We start from the raw sequence: 20,827 nt of genomic DNA, 5'->3' as shown, positions 1-20,827 counted from the left end.
ATGGCAAAGCAATGAGAATAGTAACAAGCTCCACTAATATATAAAAACCTACTTTCAAAATTTCTTTTTACAAAGGTAAAAGATCAAAAAGGTCAAACAGACCATCCAGGCACAATAACTGTGCTAGAACTCGGAAGGATGGTTTGTTTGAGACTACAATATAATTGCTATATACATTCTAATTCGGAGTAACATCCATTGTTTGGTTCTTTTTCACCCCTAAAACATCACATACAATTCCAAAATCCATTGTTGAACCAAAAATTTCTAATTCTTTTGGTTTGAAAACAGCCACAGGGAGAAATTGAACCCACACATGCCATCCATTCACAGGAGTTGTCACAACTCACATCACCCATGAAGGGATGCCCTCCGGAATGGACCATTCTTTCACTGTCAATCCCACCAGACATGTTGAAAATGGCTTTTTTGCCTGGAATGCCTCAAACAAATTGTTTCCAACCCCACTGTCCATGCTAAACTTTCCCAAACACTCTCCCTTGGCTGCATCACTGGTAAATCCTCTTTTTCACCTAATACAGTTGACAAAAAATAAGATACAACAGCATATAAACAATCATTTTTCACTGTCAGTCCTTAAGTCTTTTAAATCTTGTTTGAAGAGAAGTTCACATCCTTTTTCCTTGATGTCTGCCAACACTCCCCTTGGAATCTTGGCGGCTTGTTGTACTGGATCATTGTGAGGAGGGTCTCCTGCTAATTCTGCCATGGTGAGGTTAGCATGAGCACCACCTTGGTATTTCTTTCGCAGCTCCTTCAAAGCTCTTCTCCATCTGCGCTCCCATATAAGTCCTTGTGTGTCAGTAAGTATCAATGACACAAGAGATTTCATGTCACATGAAGTCAAGTCATATTCATTGAGAATACCTTTTAAAAAACGGTTTAAAATATGAAGATCCCAGTCCATAATCTCTAATTGCCTTAATAAAATTTTTAACTAAATCATGATTTAATTTTTGCCATCTTTGGTTTTGTCCTTGTGGGTCATAATTCACTGGCATGGCTATTTCACCAGTCCCAATTGCAGGACATTTTCTGCTTCTTGTCAAGTCCATTCGAATATTTGTCCAATCAACTAAAGTATCTTGAGCTGCTGTTGCAGGTCTGTGTGTCTCTGTAGGAATTTGTCTGTTCAAAGGTATTACTTGTTGAGATTGAGGCCAAGCTGCTGCCTCATCCATTTTTTGATTCATTGGTATTGTAGAAATCTGTGGTCCTTGCCGCATTGTTCATTGAAAAGTCCTTGCCCATTATTGTCATCAACCTTGTTCTTCCCTTTATTATCACTTGTACTGTCATTTCTGAATCTGTAAGAATTGTCCTTGGAGATCTGTAAGATAGGAAAACCCATTCTATAATTAAAAGAGTGTCTTTTTTGTGTTCGTCCCAATGAAAAATCAAACCATATAGCTGTGTTTCTTCTCCCAACACTACTAAATGGAATGGTAAAGAGTCCACGTATTGGTGTGGAGTGGCGAGTGCCACAGTAAGTCCTACTAAAAATCCATTGTCAGGTACATGTTCCACTGTGAAAGGAGATCTCTTCCCCATACAGTGAATGGCTTTTACACGAGTAATAGCTGTCTTCTGTCTGGGTCCTGTGAATGTTATTGAATTTTCACTTTGGAGGCATACAGAACTTCCTCCAATGCCTGTGATTTGATCCAAAGGTACAATCAAGTTCCATTCTCGAGGTCAGAAAATATATGAAATCACTGTCACGTCCGGTGTTCACCATCCCTGTGATGGTTGTTTTCCTGTTATGGTATATCAAGTCCCAAGTAATAGTTGGCTGTTCACGGGTTATGTACTTCAACCATAACGTGTGTACTTCGACATGGTCATTGTAGTGTGGATGCCCTTCGCCCATCACCAGCATTGCTTGATGCTCCAATGGATGCGATGGCAGAGCTATCGCTTTTGCCAGTTGAGTATTTTGTGGAATTGTCAATGGGGGTCGAAGAGCCCTTGCTAAAATTGTCATCTCTTCGAAGCAGTCTGCTGAAACAACAGTAGGATACATTGTCAGTCCAAAATTGCTGCACCGGTCTCTGCCTATTATCAAAAAATCTTGTCTCTTTCGGCACGGTGCTTTCAGTCCTGTACGTATAGATGCAGATTCTTCATTCAAAAAAACAAGTCACTTTTGAAGCTGACAGGATGTACTGCGTTCCTGGGCAGCAAATCCCTGTCACAGGGGATGTCCCCTAACACCCTGCTGAGGGAGTCAGATTGACGCTCCCCGACAACTGTATTGTCTGTGCCGGTGTTGTTGCTGTTCCTTGTTGCACTGCCATCATTTCTGTCGTAGCACAAGATGGTCCTGCACTTCGTGTTTTTTGGCAGTGGCAATGGTTTTCTGTCCACATCCGTCAGAGAATAACATTCACTTGCCAGATGTCTTCCTCTGCGACATCTAGGGTAAAGTTCTGGTGGCTTGGAAGTCTTTGTGGATTGAGGACAATTTTTCCCAAAATGTCCAAAAATTCCACAGTCGTAGCATTGTCCTTTAGATGGATTCTTTTTCTTCTTAAAATTTGCAAAAATCTTTTCATGTTGTTCTTGAAGAACTTCCGTCATTTGCTCCTTGACAACTGAAGCTATATGTTGTGGTGTTCCAATCTTGCTGCAGGCTTCAACCATCTCCGTCCTCTCTCTGTGGAGACACAAACAGAACCCTTCCCCCAAATGCTTACTTTGTAAGCTTTTCAACTTTCTCTGTCTCTATATTTTTGATCAAAACTGGAAAATTTTCCCTTGTACTATTATTTCAAGTATTATCTAACAAAGAAAACAAACCCAAAGTTTACAATCTTCTGCAAGTAAACATAATACAATAATTAACAATACTTTAAATAACAGGCATACATTTACAAGATTAGATAATTATCAATTTAAAAAAAAACAAACTGTGTCATCACCTCAGGGTCTGCAGACAGCTGACAAACCTTGATTCAATGAGGAATTAGATGGTCATCTCCGGAAAATGAACACCAAATTCACTTCAAAGTCAGCTTCAGCTGTTATATTGATAAGTCAAATTGTCAATCCAAACGATTGGAATATTATTTTGATGCAGAAAACACCTGGGTTTACACAATTTCTCTTTCAGTCAGAATTAAGGCTTGGCCAGAGCCTAAACTCTAATTGGAAGAGAACTCCCTGACATCTTCTTATTAAAGAAATAAACCACAACTCTTAACAACAAAGTTACAATTAAACATTTCAAAAAGAAATCAAACTCCTCTAGCAACTCATTTTCTCTAAAATTCATCTTTAGAGTAAGATACTTTGAACATGGCAAGACACTGCAGTGCTTCTATGATAACAACTCAGGAAAACCATAACATTAAATTTTTTTTTCTGAGAATGAAGCTCAAATAATTTTCTGGAATTCTGCAAAATATTCAAAACCATAAGATATCAAAGTGTCAGGTCACAAAAGACCTGCCAAAATAAAAGAGAGAATTAATAAAAGGAAAATAAAGAAACATTAAGTTCACAACTTAGCTGATTATCTTCATACATTTGATTCAAGGACATATCTGGAGGCTTTCCAAAACTTACTTAAAGTATTGAAAGATTTCAAATTAAACAATGAAACAGAAAACAAAATCATTCTATAATATAGAATTCATACAATCTTATTACAGTGTTTTTAAAATTAAATACAGAAACTAAATTTAAATTTTAAAATCCAACTCAAAATCTATTGATTTATATTGACAATATTGCAAATACTTATAAACTGGCTTCTCTAAAACCATTAACTATAGGAAAATTAAAACTCAATGTTGACATTTAAATAAATGTCCACTCATATCTGACCAATAACAAATCACTAAATATAGGTGATATATATTCAAATAAAATACAAAATACCTTATTATACCTTCAATTATTAAAATACCTAATACTATTAAAATACCTTTACCATTCTTAAAGTTTCAGCTATTTTTTTAACAAAAATGCAAAAACAAACACCTTTAGTTTAACATACAAGAACTGAAAATAAAACTGACTCTCTTGTCCTGTTCCCTTGTTCTGTTTGTTCTCCACAGTATAGATAAAAAGCAGCTCTTGGCCTCTCTCCATCCCCCATTCCCCTCCCATCTGCAGCACTGGGTCTGTGCAGGCACAGGGGGAGCAGTGGGGGTGCTGCTGGAGCCTCTGGAGCAGGGTGGCTGTGCCTCCCCCCCCCTCTCTCGGTGAGCCTGGGCTGGTGACTTCACGCTGCTGTGCCTGGGTTTGCTCTGTCCGGCTCTGTCCGGGCAGCTGCCTGCAATTGCTTCAAAGTTGTTAATTTTTTCACCTTTGACTTAAAAAGCATAAATTTCTCTCCCCATTAGAATCTGCCAGTTCTAATGTGGACAACTCAGGTTTCCCTGAAACAGGGCATTCATCTCCTCCCCCAGCATTTCTGACAGCTGGAGACAGGTCTGTCTGTGTCTTTTCACAATTCTCGCTTTCCTGCGTCCCGGCCATTGCCGCAGGTTGCCCCTCCCTGGACATCCCTTGCAGCTAAATGCACCGAATCCGTGCTTTTTTCCTGTTTTTGTCCCGGTCAGTGTGAAGGCTGCCGCTCCCTTCCCCCTTTGGGCTGAGAGCCGCCCGCATGGTCCTGTCCTTCTACGTCCCAGTCCCCGCAGGTTGCCTCTCCCTGGACATCCCTGCGGCACCGAGCCCGCATTTTTTCGTGGTCCCGTCCCCCTCCCCTCTGTCCCCCACGGCCCGGGGAGTCGCCTGCAGCGCCCTCCCGCCTTCTGGGGTCAGGGTTTCTGAAGGGGTGAAATAGCAAAAATGTATGTCCTGCAACTCACTTGGAAATATTTCTAACTTAATTTTTCCCCTGGCCTTGCTGATGGCAAGGCCCTTGCTGAACCACCTGCTGCTGGCAAGGCAGTCATAAACTTCCCTCCCCCAGCTCATAGCTAGGTGAGAATCCTTCCCCAGTCTCTGAGGAACTTTAATTGCTTTCTCCGCCTGCTGATAGCAAGGCAGCCGTAAACCTCCCACCCCCTGCTCATGGCTAGGTGGGAATCCTATGATGTGTCTGATTCTGAACCATCTTACCCAAAAGCAATCTGTCCAAAATCGATTCGGAGGTTCCTGAAACCGACCAGCAGTGCACAGGAGCGAGGCTTCCCGGGACACCTCCTCTCCGACTCGCATCTGGAACTCGGCTTTTCTTGGCAGAGGGCCATAAATCTCCTCCAAAGTCCTTTTCAACAGCGTGCCTCTTCTGAAGTTCTGTCTTTTGGGGGTCTGTACCTGCCTTTGCAGGCTACAAGGATCCACCAGGGTCCGTGCCAAATGTCTCTGCCTGGGGGGGTCTCCTCCATCTCTGTGCGTCTTCTTGAGCTTGCCCTTCTGGGGGTCCGCACCCACCTTTGTGGGCTGTGGTGCATCCAGAGACGTCAGATGTCACTGCCCAGCCAGGGGGATGCCAGATGTCAATGCTCAGCCAGGGACGCCAGGTGTCCCAGTCTGGGGTTCCTCCTCTGCCCCGAGATCACCCCAGAGGGACACGAAGGTGGTTCAAAACCTGGTTTTCCCCGAAGCCGCCGAAGAGAGACTGCCGGAGACAGTTTTCTCTTTTTCCAAGGACAGTTTATTGTTTCTTATCTCTGGGACACTTTGCCTGGCCAGCAGCGGTCTGCTCAGCCTGGCATCCATGGTGGAATCTGCCTGGTCAAGGCAGGGCTTATCTTATATAGTTAGTACTACGTATTACATGTTTACAAAATTTTACCAATACAATACAATTTTATTAAATGGTCCAGCCCTGACCCCAACCAATCCAAGAGGCCAATGTGTCACCCAACATGGATGACATGGAGAAGAAGGAGGAAAAGGTGTCCACCCCCCAAATTCTCCATCTTGGCCACGTGTCCCTTATCATAAACATTCAAGAAAACCTATTTATCTACGTTCTAACATTCTAATTTACACTCTACTCATCATTATTTTCTGTGTCTCTTCTCTCAATGTGGGCAGATTCTCCCAAGGAGCCAAATCCAGCCCCTGCAGCTCCTGGGCAGCACTCAGGGGTCTCTGAGGGGTCTGCCAGGGAGGTTTTTGCACCCCCAAAGGAGCCAGGGAAAAACCCTGGACTCCCACACTGCTATTGGAGCTGCATGGCTGCTGGGTGTGGCTCTGCGGCAAACCCAACACAGTGCAGGTGTGCAACTGCTGCGGTTGCACCATGCTCTGCCCGTGTCCACCTCCATGCTGCTGGATGGCTGCAGCGACTGCTTACTGGCACTGATCTGCCAGCAGCTCCACACCCACCATAGCACCCACTGCCAGGTCTATGTGCAAGTCACCAACCGGGCTGTCATCGAGGCCTGCTCCGAGGTCTCCTTCACCCCCTAATCCTGGAGCCACCCTGGTATCGAGCTATATTTCGAGTCATCTGGGATCAACAGAAATGAAACAGTAACAACTGGAACCTGGTAGATGACTTTGACTGACTGGCAGCTGACAAGCCTTCACCCAACTGGAGCCTGATCCCCAAGCAGGAAAGAATCACTTGCTGGGACTGACTGCGGGGGCAGCTCTGCTGTGCAAAGGATCCTCGTGTAAACGCACTGATTCATGAACTGTGGTGCAGTAAGCTGTAACTCCTTCCTAGCTATCTCTAAGAAGGAGCTAGGCATTGCATAGGATAAACAAAGGTTCAAACAAGGCTCCTTGCCTTTCTCAATGTTCATAGTTTATTTCATGGTGGTCCCAGGGCAAAAGACGAAGAGGATTTCAGATAGCGGTCTTTTCTAGGAAAGGGTCAGGGAGGGAAATTTGACTCTCTGCCAATAGGATAGGGACAGGAGGGAAGGGTTAAAGCATTCCTTATACCTCTGGTATTGGGTTACAACATCTCCCCGTTTTCTGTTTATTAAGTGGGGGAAAGATATTAGATTTATTTTGATATGAATTATGATTTTACCCACCATTTGTAATTGGTGGGTGAATTACATTGTTCTATGTTTTTCATTTCTATGCGATTGACTACAGAGGTAGAAGGAATGATACCATTAATAGCTTTAAAAACTAAGTGACAGGATCCTGAACACCATTATTACAAGGAAAAGAATAATAAAGAATAACAAAGTTGTTTTAACTATAGAAGTCTACCACCCCGAGAACCCCCAGCCTTTGAACAGTTCATTGAACTAATCTTCTGATTCTTGCTTCACTTGTCCGATTAAGCTGTTCATGTTTCCGAGGGCAATGTGAACGTTAGGAGCTTTCAAGGTTAGATCCATGCAGCAAAGTTCTTCAAATTCCTGGCATTCATGTCCATGCAGTAGCAGAAGAAAGTCTATAGCAGCACGATTTTGGAGTGTGGCCTGCCTGGTAATTTCCTCATCTTCTAGGAGGAAACTGATGGCAGTTGATGTTAAGTTTGCCTGTTTAACTACCCAACACTCTAGGTGGCCTAATTCACCTAGAGCTTTGGCTGCTGTGACCCACGGAAGAAACACGGACACAGCTATTCTTTTTGATTTGGCCCAATGGAAACTATCAGCATGACAGTTTCGATCCAAATTGTCAGCACTTCTCTTTTGTATTTTGTCAGCTGATTTGTTTTTGTGAGTCCAATCACTAATTAAGGTTTTGTTGGGTGCTAACAGGGACAACCGCCCGAAGGTACATGACCCTCCGAGAAGCTGAGAAGGAATCTCTGCCCATGCCCGGTCTCCACAAATTAAAAACAGTCCATTTGGGAGACTTTTGGGACTTGAATAAGTTGGGGTGTCAATTATAATACAGTTTAAAATATTACACCAATTTTTGGCCATGAATTCTCTACAAAATTGTTGTATGAGATGGAACTCATTAGTGTTAGTAGATTTCAGGACGATATTAAAATAAATGCAGTATTGTGCTGAGTAGGAACCCAATAACTCTAATTCTTGCAGTTCCTGAACTGCTTTGGGCAACTTTGACAGCAACTGCTCTATGGGGTTTTTACTCATTACAGCCTGCTGCCTAGGATTTTTGTAAAATGGAATGGTGTGTGACTTGGAAAGTTCATGGGGCTTCTGTATTTGAAAGCTGGCTGAACATTCTCCAGCCTTCAATGGGACTCCTACCAGGCAGGTGGACATAGGGTCTTTTCCTGCAGCAGTGGGCAGACATATGTTTTGCTGTTGGAGGGTCTGTGCCAAGGTCACCCAAAAGTTTTGAAGTGGTTAAGGGACTTTCCAGGTCGCTGCCAAACTGTTCAGTGTTAACAAGAAGACAACTTGGAAGGGGTTCCTCACAGGGTTGAGTGGAGGGTAGGTTTGTAGGTTTTCTCTACAAGGAAAAGCAAATATTTTTAAAACACATTAAAACTTTCTGTCTGCTGGAATGTACTCCTTTATGAAGATTTTTTCTCTTCTTTCCAGCGGCGTCTTCTTTATGAAGCAATGGCTACTTGATTCTCATCCCCTTCTGCTGGAGCTGGATTTTATGGAACAAAAGGTTTCACCCACTTCTGGGGAATCCACCAAGGGCCTGAGGGAGTGGATATGCACTCATAACCACATTCCCAGGTAACAAGCTCATAGGGACCTTTGGTTTCCCATGTTTCTGGGTCCCTAATCAAAACTGGTGGATGCTGAGACAATTTGAAGTGTTTACTGCTGTTAAAGTGATGTACCACAGGTGGACTCATGTTTTCAAATGAACAATTCAAGAAACTGATAGTGAACAGGGCTTTACAGAGCTTTTGCTGTGGAGACATCCACACAGTTGAACTTCTTTGTCTAGTTAGAACTTGTTTGAGCGTCTGGTGGGAACGCTCAATCATAACTTGACCTGTGGGGGAGTGGGGGATGCCAGTTTTATCTTCCACTCCCCACTGCTGAACAAATTCCAGGAACTCCTTGGATGTGTATGCTGGGCCATTTTCGGTTTTGATTTACCTATGGATCCCAAACACTGAAAAGGCTTGCACTAGGTGTTGTTTGGCATGCACAGCCCTTTCTCCTGCATGGGCAGAGGCATAAACTGCACCTGAATATGTGTCAATATTTACATGTACATATTTTTGACGTGACCAAATCTGGGAATGTGTGTGATGTCTGTCTGCCACACTTCACAGCTGCCAAGGCCTTGGGGATTAACCCCATACCCAGTGATGGCATGTCCTGGAGCTGGCAGCTGGGACAGGTGGCCACAATGGCTCGAGGCTGACTCCGTGTTAGCTGGAACTGACGAATCAGACCTGGAACATTCTGGTGGTATTGCTGGTGGCTCAGCTTTGCCTGTTGGAAGATGTCAGGGAGGCGTGCCTTCTCAGCTGGGGCTGCAAGGGAGTCTGCCACTCAATTCCCTTCTGCGATTTCTCCTGGCAACTCAGTATGTGACCAGACATGCATCACATAGAAGGGATGTTCACTATGTGAAACTAAATAGATTAGTTTTGGGAGCAGCCTGAAGGGATGCTCGTTATCAATATCTTTGAGAACTGCCTGCTCCGCTCTAGACACTACTCCAGCAACATAAGCTGGGTCAATTACCAAGTTAAATGGCTCGGAAAACTTCTCAAAGACTCTCACAACTACAGCCAGCTCAGCTATTTGGGGCGAACCCTCCACAAACTCAAAATCAGCCGCCCAGTGCTGAGTCTGTGGGTTTCTCTAAGTCATCACGGACTTATGAGAGGCCCCTGATGCATCTGTGAACACTGTGAGAGCCTTGAGTGGTCCCCGACTCCTCTTCTCCCGAGGAATGAGATGGAATTCCTCATTGAACAACTTAGGAGCCGGGCCGTGGACTGATATTTGTCCACTGTAGCTGTCTAGAGATATTTGGAGGCTGGCATTACTCTGGAGCAGATGCTCAAACATCTTTTGGTCAGCCTTTCAGGAGAGTTCCTTCCATCCTCAGAAAATTTGACTGGAAGGTGAATGCATGCAAAGTCACAACCAGCCAGCTCATGCAGTCTCATCCTTGCCTTCTGAATCAGCTGAGCCATCGGCTCTTGTGGTTTGGTGATGGTCTTGGATCTTTGATGGGAGAAGATGACCCATTCTATGATTAAGAGTGAGTGTCTCTGCCCCTCGATCCACTGTAATATCCGACCGTGCAGGTGTGGCAGTTTCCCCAAAACAATGAATTTGAAAGGCAGGTCGGGCTGATAGCAGTGAGCCTGCCCCTCTGCTAATGCTTTATGTACCTTTTCAATTGCAGTTTTTGCCTCTGGGGTCAGTTCCCTGGGAGAAACCAGTTCTCTCTCCCCATTCAATAAATTAAAAACGGCTTGTAGGTCCTCATTAGTGAGGCCTAGCCAGGGCCTTACCCAATTCAAAGACCCACACAGGGAATGGAGGTCTGCTAGAGTTTTGGAATTACAATTGATTTCCAATTTCTGTGGGACAATGGTCCATTCAGTAATCTCCAAGCCCAGGTACTTCCAAGGCGCATCCTCTGAACTTTGTCTTCCTGCAATTGAAATCCAGCAGAGGTTAAAACTTTAACCACTAGGTCAAGTGTGTGTTGGAGTATCAGGTTATTGGGAGCACACACAAGCACATCATCCATGTAATGCAAGATTATGGCTTCCCTTCTCTGTGCATGCACAGGGGACAGCAATGAGGCTACATACCACTGGCAGATGGAAGGACTGCACTTCATACCTTGTGGAAGCACTTTCCAGTGGTGTCATTTCATCGGGGCTTCTCCATTCATGGAGGGAACTGAGAAGGCAAACCTTGGGGCATTCTCAGGGTGTAGGGGGATTTGGAAAAAACAATCTTTGATGTCTAATACAGCCAATTGCCAATCTCAGGGAAGCATAGTTGGGGATGGCATCCCAGGTTGAGGAGACCCCACGTCCTGAATTACTTTATTTCTTTGAGGTCATGTAACAATCTCCACTTATCCTTCCCTGTTTTTTTATTGCAAAGACCAGGGAATTCCAAGGGCTTGCTGTTTCTTCAATGTGGTTTTTTGCTAATTGCTCCTCCACAAGTTCTTCAAGTGCCTTAGGCTTTTCCTTTTTCATTGACCACTGTGCTACCCAAATCGGGGTGTCATTTAGTCACCTTAATTTTTGTGCAGGGCACTCCACAGTTGCCAGTTCTAAGAATCCTGAGGAGTTTTAGGGATAATCCTTCTAATACCCCACTGGGACATGGTATCTCTCCCGCATAAGGGACACTTGTAATCTATAACAAACTGACGGACAGTAGCTAATATTCCATCTGGCCCCTCAATTTCAATGATGCTTTTTGATATTTTTGCCAATTTAATTCCTCGTATGCCTTGAATTTTTCCAGCCACAGGTTGCAGTTCCCAGTGTTAAGGTCATATCCTTTCGGGTATGATCATCACATCTGCACCTGTGTCAAGCACTCATTCCGCATGGAGATGATCTGATCCATGTGTTAGGTTGCATGCCAAAGAAGGATTTTCCTCACCCACCGTTTCTACCCAGTAGGCCTCAGGTGATTTTCCATATGCTGTGACCTCCGCCGGAATGGGAATGGCCTGGGCTAAGATTTGCCCTTCACCCAGGTAGAATGGTGGCTGACAACAGCGTGCTAAAATTATGAGGCTGGATACTTTTCATTTCATGATCATGGGAGATACTTCAATTTCTAAGGGTATGTGTGCTGTGTCTCTGTCCTGGTTTGAAAGGACAGGTGTCTGCCAGTAGGGGCAGAAGTTTCCCTTTTTGGAATAGAGACTTTGGTTCCACTCCCCTCCCCCAAGTATTACGATTGTTTGAATCAAGGACTCTGAGGCAGAGATAAGGGGGGGTGGGAATAACAGCTCTTTTACTAATATATCTAACTATACAAACAGAAAACAATAACAGTTAAAATTGCTAACAGAACGAAATAGATAACTCGGTGTCAGTCCCTTTAGATGCAAGCACGCTGTCTCTGTGCTTAGTCCAGAGCCCGGATTTGCCAGAGGGCAGACTGGAACGAAGGCAGGAGGGAGGGGGGAGGGGCAGCAGCGGCCACGCCGGTCTCGGGCGGGAACGGGCTCACCCTCACCGAGGGCGGCGGCTCCTCGCTCACCGTGTGTGTCCGGGGGATCAGCTGTGTCCGCAGAGGCAGGAGGCTGGAACGGGGCAGATGCAGGGCAGGTGATCGCAGAGGGTCTGGCTCTGCTGTGCTCGGCCGCGTGGCTGAACGATCCCAGGCATCCTCCTCCCGGCTCGCCGGAAACGCGAGTGCCCTCCCGGAAGCCTCAGAGGCCCCTCCGGGGGCCGTCCCCACCCACACCTTTGTCTGGACCCATCAGGGACCCTGGGTGTAGCCCGGCCAGCTCCATTGGCATGATAATGGGAAAAATTCTTACAATTGACACAGTAACAGAAAAACACTCAACCCCGAACAGTCTCCAACAACAAAATACTCTCCATTTCAATGTCAAATATGGTTATGTCTACTAGGCTGCTTGACAGGTCCACTGTAATAATTGTCCAGTCAGTAGACCTGAAATGAAAACCTTTGGTAGTCTCCAGCCTGAAACGGCCGCAAGGCTGTTGGACCTGGTTAATAGAACATTTGACATTTAATTTGTTTTGTGTACCCACATGTTTTATCCCATCATCCCCCTTTGTTTTTAAGAGAGAGACTTTTGCCAGAGTAGTGCCCACAGTATTTATATCTTTGTACATGATGGTATTTATAGCAGGCACGTGCTGTAAACCTAGTTTTTGGTTTGTTGGAATTCTTTCATTTCTGGTTAAGAGGACATTCCCTAGCGAAATGTCCTTGCTTTTCACACTGGAAGCAGGTGATATGCTGCAGCTGTTCAGGTGGCACTGGTTGCTTCTTCGCTCGTGGTGTTTCAGCTCCTGCAGGCTTGGATGGTGCTGGCCTTGGATTTCTTTCTGGTGCACTGAGCAGTTCTGCTTTACTGGTGCAGGCTTCTATCATTTGTACTAAAGTGTGTTCTGGATACATAAGAAGACTTAGAATAACTCTGTGACACGCTTCATTGGCATTTCTTTGTGTCATCTTGTTATGGGCTGATGTTTGGACTGGCTCCTCTCCTTGCTTCCCCCGTGCAGCTGCCGGTCCCTCCCTCGGACAGTTTTATCTAGGCTGGTGTTTTCCGGCTCTCCCTCTTGCTGCGCTTCGATTGTGGGCTGTGTCTTGCTCTCTGCCGTCTGCTCAGCTGTAACCCCCTCCCCTGGCTGCTTTGGCCGTTTTTTTTCCTTTTCCCCCAGCTGTTTTGTCTGTGCCCCTGTGTTGGCTTGTCTTGGGTTTGCTTTTGCTTGTCTTGGGCTTGCTTTGGACCTGCTCCCGGCTGCCCCTCCCCCTCTCTCCCTTCTCCTTACTTCAGAGAGAGGGGGAGGGGCAGCCGGGAGCAGGCCCAAAGCAAGCCCAAGACAAGCTAAAGCGAGCCCAAGACAAGCAAAAGCAAACCCAAGACAAGCCAACACAGGGGCACAGACAAAACAGCTGGGGGAAAAGGAAAAAAAAACGGCCAAAGCAGCCAGGGGAGGGGGTTACAGCTGAGCAGACGGCAGAGAGCAAAAACTTTGGCTGCTGCTGCTGCATTGCAGGGTCTTAGTTCCTGCCCCCACTGCCGTGCCACCGCTGGTCCACTTGGGTAATCCCCTCCAGTCACTAGGGACAAATTTTGGGGTCCCCGCCTCCCACGAGGGAGTTTTTACCTGTCCTGCAGACCTGGGCTGTTGTGTGGTTCGTGGAAGCTCTGTATCCTTGAGCCGGCTCACTCTGGCACTAGAATAGAGTTCCCAGCTCAATTCTCCCTGCCTGGGGCTGTATAAAAACAGCTGCCAAGCGTGGGGGGTAGTTGATCGAGCTAACGAGCGTAAAAATCCCCAAAGTGGGATTATAGCTACCTGAGGGCTCTTAATTTCAAGCCCCAGTGTTGATCGCCAACTGCAGTAAGCTGTAACTCCTTCCTAGGTGTCTCTAAGAAGGAGCTAGGCACTGCATAGGATAAACAAAGGTTCAAACAAGGCTCCTTGCCTTTCTCAATGTTCGTAGTTTATTTCATGGTGGTCCCAGGGCAAAAGAGGAGGAGGATCTCAGATAGTGGTCTTTTCTAGGAAAGGGTCAGGGTGGGGAATTTGTCTCTCTGCCAAAAGGATAGGGACAGGAGGGAAGGGTTAAAGCATTCCTTATACCTCTGGTATTGGGTTACAACATGTGGGACTTAATCCCTGATATGCCATTAAATAATTCCATTCTGTATTCAAATTTTGAACTATAATATATGGCTGGATTTCTTAGTTGAAGAATACCAGTCAGATATTGTTTACTGTTCTTGCACAAGTTTCTGCTATAATCTTTAGGTATCACTGTGTGATTTTCCAATTTCTGAAGGACCTCATTGTGAGTTTTAATTTATTGAGGTGGGGAAAAGGCCACTGATACGCGAACAACAGTGAGCCTCTGTTAGAGCTGTTGTGCTGCTTTCACTCACCCAGGCAGACTAAATTATCTGCGAGTAGTGCAAGCTGTACTGGAATGAAAAGATCAAATACCAAATTTTCCATGTTTTCGTGGTTCTCACATTGCTGACAGTAGCACAGCATATTTTAGGGGGAGTGCAGGGCAGTACTCATGTGAGGTAATGGGGCAGGAAAAGGTTAATTTAAAGGAAGAGTTTGTAACTGCACAGTGCAGCAGACTGAGATGCAGTCTAGGCTATGATACAATGATGAGCCAGTTTCTGTCGATTCAGGTTAAATCTGTAAGGTTGCTTTAAGCGAGATAAGTCTAAAGGAAAAGGTGTACTAAATAACATCTAATGCTCTCCTGATATATTGACTACTCCAGAATTAAGAAAGCCTCAGCTCCTGAGCAATTGAAACAACAAACACAGATGTAAATGATGGTATATTTCAGGTGATTCCTCTTCTGTGTTTGACTGCTGTTCTTCTTTATATAATATTTGATTGTGTAAAACATTATTCTTATTACATGTTTGTTGTTATTAGGTTTATGTTTATTAGTATGCATTTACTATTAGATACTTGTCTAATGTTAGATATTTATTATTATTAGACACTTATTGGTCATTAAGTACTTGTTAGTAAAATTTAGAATAGAGACTTGACAAGATAGAGGCCTTGTTGAGCCTCTGAAGGGGGAATTGATGCCTTAAGTTCTGAGTTTTCTGTTCTGCTTGGGTATGCTTTTCTGTTGTTCTTAGAATGATGAAGACAAAATAGTCCGATTTCAGCTATTGACTCAAGGACAGTTTCTTCAAACTCCAGGCCCTAAGCATAAACAATGTTAAAAGAGGAGGGTGGGCCAGCAAGCAAGCAAGGAGGATGAAACCTTACAATATGAGACCATTAACTGGATGGTTGAGTCCTGTATGCAAATAGACTAAAGTCTATAAAGATGTGAGATCATGTGACCAAGCCCTCTCTTGCTTCCATCTTGGAGCCATCCAGGCAGGGCAGGGGCCACACTGTGGCACTGGTACTGCCAGGGTGTGGCCTTTGAAGGCCTCTCAATAAGTACCCATTTTATTCCCCTTAACTCTGTGTAGTGTCTGTTCCAGCTCCTCAAGGCATCAATACTTTTAACCCAATAACCAAATTCCCGTGACCCTCAGTGCAGCATTAATTGTCCAAACAGAAGCTACTACCTGAAATCATGAACAAGGATGAAGAACACTGAATGAGACACCACCCAAAATCATCCATCTTGTCCCATACAGAATTCACAGAATTCACAGAATGACGAGGTTGGAAGAGAACTTCAGGATCATCGAGTCCAACCCCTGCCCTAACATCTCAACTAGACCATGGCACCAAGTGCCATATCCAGTCTTTTTTAAAACACATCCAGGGATGGTACTCCACCACCTCCCCAGGCAGACCATTCCATTACTTTATCACTCTTTCCGTGAAAAACTTTTTCTTAATATCCAACCTAATTTCCCATTGATGCAACTTGAGACTGTGTCCTTTTGTTCTATTAGTGGCTGCCTGGTGAAATAGACCAACTCCCACCTGACTACAACCACCTATCAGGAAGTTGTAGAGATTGATAAGATTGATGCCTTAAGATCCAAGTTTTCTGTTCTGCTTGGGTGTGCTTTCTGTTGTGCTTTAGACTGATAAAGGCGAAATAGTCCGATCCCAGCTATGGACTCAAGGACAGTTTCTTCAGACTCCAGACCAAAAGTATAAACAATGTGAGAAGAGGAGGGCAGGCCAGCCAGGAGAAGAGGAGGAGGACACCTTACAATTTGAAACTATTAATTGGATGGTGGACTGCTATATGTGAATGAGCTGAAGTCTATAAAAATGTGAAATCATGTGACCAAGCCCTCTTTTACTTCCATCTTGGAGCCACTCAGGCAGGGCAGGGGCCACGCTGTGGCACTGTACTGCCAGGGTGTGGCCTTTGCAAGCCTTTCAATAAATACCCATTTTATTTCCCCTAACTCTGTGTGATCTCTGTTCCAGCTCCTAAAGGCAACAGATCACCTCTGAGTATCCTTTTCTCCAGGCTAAACCACCCCAGCTCCCTCAGCCATTCCTCATAGGGCTTGTGTTCCAAGCCTCTCACCAGCCTTGTTGCCCTCCTCTGAACACGCTCAAGCGTCTGAACATCCTTCCTAAACTGAGGGGCCCAGAACTGGACACACTACTCGAGGTGTGGTCTCATCATTGCTGAGTAGAGGGGAAGAAGGACCTCCCTGCTCCTGCTTGCCACACTATTCCTGATACAGGCCAGGATGCCATTGACCTTCTTGGCCACCTGGGCACACTGCTGGCTCATGTCCAGCTGCTATCCACCAGTACCCCCAGGTCTCTTTCAGCCTAACTACTGTCCAGCCACACCATCCCCAGCCTATAATGCTGCAGGGGGTTATTGTGGCCAAAATTCAGGACTCAACACTTGAACTTATTAAACTTCATCTTATGGGACTCTGCCCATCCATCCAACCAGTCCAGGTCTCTCTGCAGAGCCATCCTACCTTTCATTAGATCGACACATGCTCCCAGCTTAGTGTAGTCTGAAAATTTACTAATGAAAGATTCAGTACCCTCACCCATGTCATCAATGAAAATATTGAACAGAACAGGTCCCAACACAGACCCCTGAGGGACACCACTGGTGGCTGGTCACCAGCTAGATGCAGCACCGTTCACCACCACTCTCTGGGCCTGGCCATCCAGCCAGTTCGTAACCCATGAAAGAGTGCTCCTGTCTAAGCCACGGGCTGACAGCTTTTCCAGGAGTATGCTGTGGCAGACAGTGTCAAAGGCCTTGCTGAAGTCCAGATACACAACATCCACAGCCTTTTCTGCATCCACCAGGCGGGTAACTTGGTCATAAAAGGAGATCAGGTTGGTTAAACATGACCTACCCCTCCTAAACCCATGCTGGCTGGGTCTGATACCCTGGCCATCCTCTAAGTGCTGTGTGATGGCACTCAGTATAAACTGTTCCATAACCTTACTGGGTACTGAGGTCAGGCGAACCCTTTTTATGAAAGGGAGCACATTGGCCAGCTTCCAGTCATCTGGAACCTCGCCAGTGTCCCAGGACTGCTGGTAAATGATGGAGAGTGACTTCACAAGCTCATCTGCCAGCTCCCTCATCACCCTGGGATGGATCCCATCTGGGCCCATAGATTTATGAACATCTGAGCTGCTCAGCAGTTCTCTGACTGCCTCCTCCTGAATAACAGGGGGACCATTCTGCTTCCTGACACCATCTACCAACTCAGGAGGACAGTTGTCCTGAGGACAAGTCGTCTTCGCATTAAAGACAGGCAAAGAAGGCATTAAGCACTTCTGCCTTCTCCTCATCTGCAGTTACTAATTTCCCTCCCTCATCCAGTAGAGAACAAAGGCTGGACTTCCCCTTCCTTTTACTATTAATATATTTGTATAAACATTTTTTATTCTCTCTTTTACGGAAATCGCCATTTTTAGTTCAAACAAAGCTTTGGCCTCCCTAATTTTTTTTCCTACATGCTCTAGCAGCTGCCTTAAATACTACTTGAGAGACCTGACCCTCCTTCCAAAGATGATACATCTTTTTATTTCTAAGTTCCTCCAAAACCTCCTTGCCCATCCAGGCTGGACATTTGCCTCGTTGACTCGCCTTTCGGCACACAGGGACAGTTTGTTCCTGTGCCCTCAAGATCTCTGTTTTGAAGCACTCCCATCTTTTCTGAACTTTTTTGTTTTTAAGGGCTGCTTTTCAAGGAACTCTCTGAATAAGTCCCCTGAATAGGTCAAAGTCTGCCCTCCAGAAATCCAATGTAAAAGTCCTATTGATATTCCTCCTGATTTCACCAAATATCTAGAACTCTATAATTTTATGATCACTATGCCCCAGGTGACCTCCATCCATCACATCTCCCACCAGCCCATCTCTATTTGCAAACAACAGGTCTAACATAGTCCTTCCCCTGGATTGCTCACTCACCAGCTGTGTCAAAAAGTTGTCCTCCACACACGGAAAAAATTCTGGACTGCCTTTTTTCGGCTGTATTAACTTCCCAGCAGATGTCTGGCAAGTTGAAGTTGCCTACAAGAATAAGGGCTGATTATCCTGAAACATTATCTAGCTGCTTATAGAATAAGTTGTCCACCTGTTCTCCCTGGTTGGGTGGACGATAACAGACTTCCAGTAGGATGTCAGCCTTGTTACCCTTGCCCTTAATTCTTACCCATAGAGACTCAACTTCATCGTCATTCTTTTCAATATTTATGGCATCAAAAGCCTCCCTAATATAAAGGGCCACCCCTCCATCTCTTCTCCCTTTCCTGTCTCTTCTGAAGAGTTTGTAGCCATCCAGTGCAGTGCTCCAGCTGTGTGAGTCGTCCCACCATGTTTCTGCCATGGCAACTACATCATAGCTCTGCTGTTGCACCATGGCCTCCAGCTCTTCTTGTTTATTAACTATGCTGCATGCATTGGTATACATGCACCTCAGATGGGCTTCTGATTTCCACCCTAACTCAGGCTTACCACCTTTGTGCCTGCTTCTAGACAGCCCAGATGCATCCCCTTCCCCCTTCAAACCTAGTTTAAAGCCCTCTCAACACGGTCATGAGCTAAAAATATTTTGCCCTTAACTGAGAGATGGATCCCATCTGGTTCCAGCAGGGCAGGTGCCGTAAAAGTTGCCCCATGATCATAGAATCTGAAATTTTGCCATTGACACCAACCCTTGAGCCACTTATTAGTGATGTGAGTTCTCCTATTCCTTTCACCATTTATCTCAGTCACTAAGTGGACTTAGAAAAAGACCCTCTGTGCACCTTTCCTATCAACCACTTGACCCAGTGCCCTAAAGTCCCTTTTAATTGCCCTGACACTCCTTTTTTCAATCTCATCACTTCCAGCCTGGAGTATCAGCAGTGGGTAATAATCAGAGGGCTGGATCAGTCCGGGGAGTCTCTCAGTGATATCCCATACCCAGGCCCCAGGGAGGCAGCAGACCTCCCTGTGGGATGGGTCCAGTCGACATATGGGCCCCTCTGTTCCCCTCAGAAGGGAGTCTCCTACTATGTACCCAAGGCAAGATTAAGACACAAATAAGGTCAGATGTTGGTAATCAAAAAAATTATTCATTTTTATTTTCTATCAAAGAAGGGAGCAACGAAGAAAATAGAAAAGTTGGAAAAAGCAAAAAAATTACAGAAAGTAAGAAAGGTAATTGCCATGAGGAATCTGCAGCATCCTGTGGTGATTATTTTTTCGTCTGTCAGTGGGTAGACCTCTCTGCTTGGACTTGCCATGCATTCACTTATGTAGTGGCTAAGAGACATGCTTTATGGCAGTGACTTGGCAGTTTCACTGCAGCTTGGGGACCATGGCAACGGCATATTTGGTATGTAGGCAGCCGTAGCCCTGTGATGTTTGGGTCATATACCCAGTTCTCTGTGCATGCAGGTTGTTCACTTTTAATGGCGGAGGCTTATTCATTGCTGCTATAATGGACAATCATGGTGCATTATAGCATCTGGTCTTCAACCACAGTTTTTTCTTCTAGTCAGAGAAAAACATGTGAAGGAAACGATATGGCGACACAAAGGTCAGTGGAGAAAGGAGGGGGAGGAGGTGCTCCAGGTGTTGGAGCTGAGATTCCTCTGCAGACTGTGGTAATGACTATGGTGAAGCAGCTGTCCCCCTGCAGCCCTTGGGGATCCATGGAGGATGCAGAGATCCACCTGCAGCCAGTGGGGGAGGTGCTCACACCAGAGTGGGTGAATGCCTGGAGGAGGCTGTGATCCTGTGGGAGACCTGGTGGAGATAGGGGCCCCCTGCTTCCAAGCTGGAGCAGCCTGTCCTTGGAGGACTGCACCCCATGGGAGAGTGACCCATGCCTCAGCAGTTTTGGGGGGACTGTTTGCCAGTGGGAGGGACTCACATTGCAGCAGTTTTGGGAGGACTGCTGCTTGTGAGATTGGAGCCATTATCCCAGAAAGAGAGTAATTCAGTGCACAATTTAAATACTGAAAAGGAGTCAGTATAGATGTATACAGGGGTCGATGCTATGGATTAATGATTAAACATGCTCCAAATTGCTATCAGTTCCCCTACTTATGCACTACCTTCGCCTTCTGTTATTATTTTATCCCCTGGTTCATTTGTGTTGGGGATAAAGTTTCTTAAGGGAATTTTCTTCCCATTTATTGTCATGGAAATAGCAAATGAGCCTTGATTAACAGACAAAAGATGAAGGTGGAGGGGAAAGTGATGTGTTTTTTGCAGTTTCTTAGCTGGGGGTAGTGCGGTCTTTGCCCAGATTGGAGAGCAGGTGCCTGTGAGTTTTGGTGCTGGACTTCTGCCCAGAGGACTTGCTGCTACTGCTGAACCTCCTTGCTGTTTCTCCT

The 20,827-nt window shown here is 45.4% G+C and overlaps 1 long non-coding RNA gene across 1 annotated transcript in view; it reads left to right on the top strand.

Moving 5' to 3' along the window:
* The window catches only part of LOC306814068, a 1,017,233-nt gene that overhangs the window by 444,927 nt on the left and 551,479 nt on the right, over positions 1-20,827 (top strand). The window contains exon 2 of the long non-coding RNA XR_013777084.1: positions 16,262-16,350. This is a non-coding gene — a long non-coding RNA (uncharacterized lncRNA). The remainder of the gene's footprint in view (positions 1-16,261; positions 16,351-20,827) is intronic.

Source organism: Erithacus rubecula, assembly GCF_903797595.1.
Source record: "Erithacus rubecula genome assembly, chromosome: W".
Classification (NCBI taxonomy): Eukaryota; Metazoa; Chordata; class Aves; order Passeriformes; family Muscicapidae; genus Erithacus; species Erithacus rubecula.
Note: the sequence above shows the minus strand (reverse complement) of the source record. Positions and strands in the feature narration are given on the sequence as shown.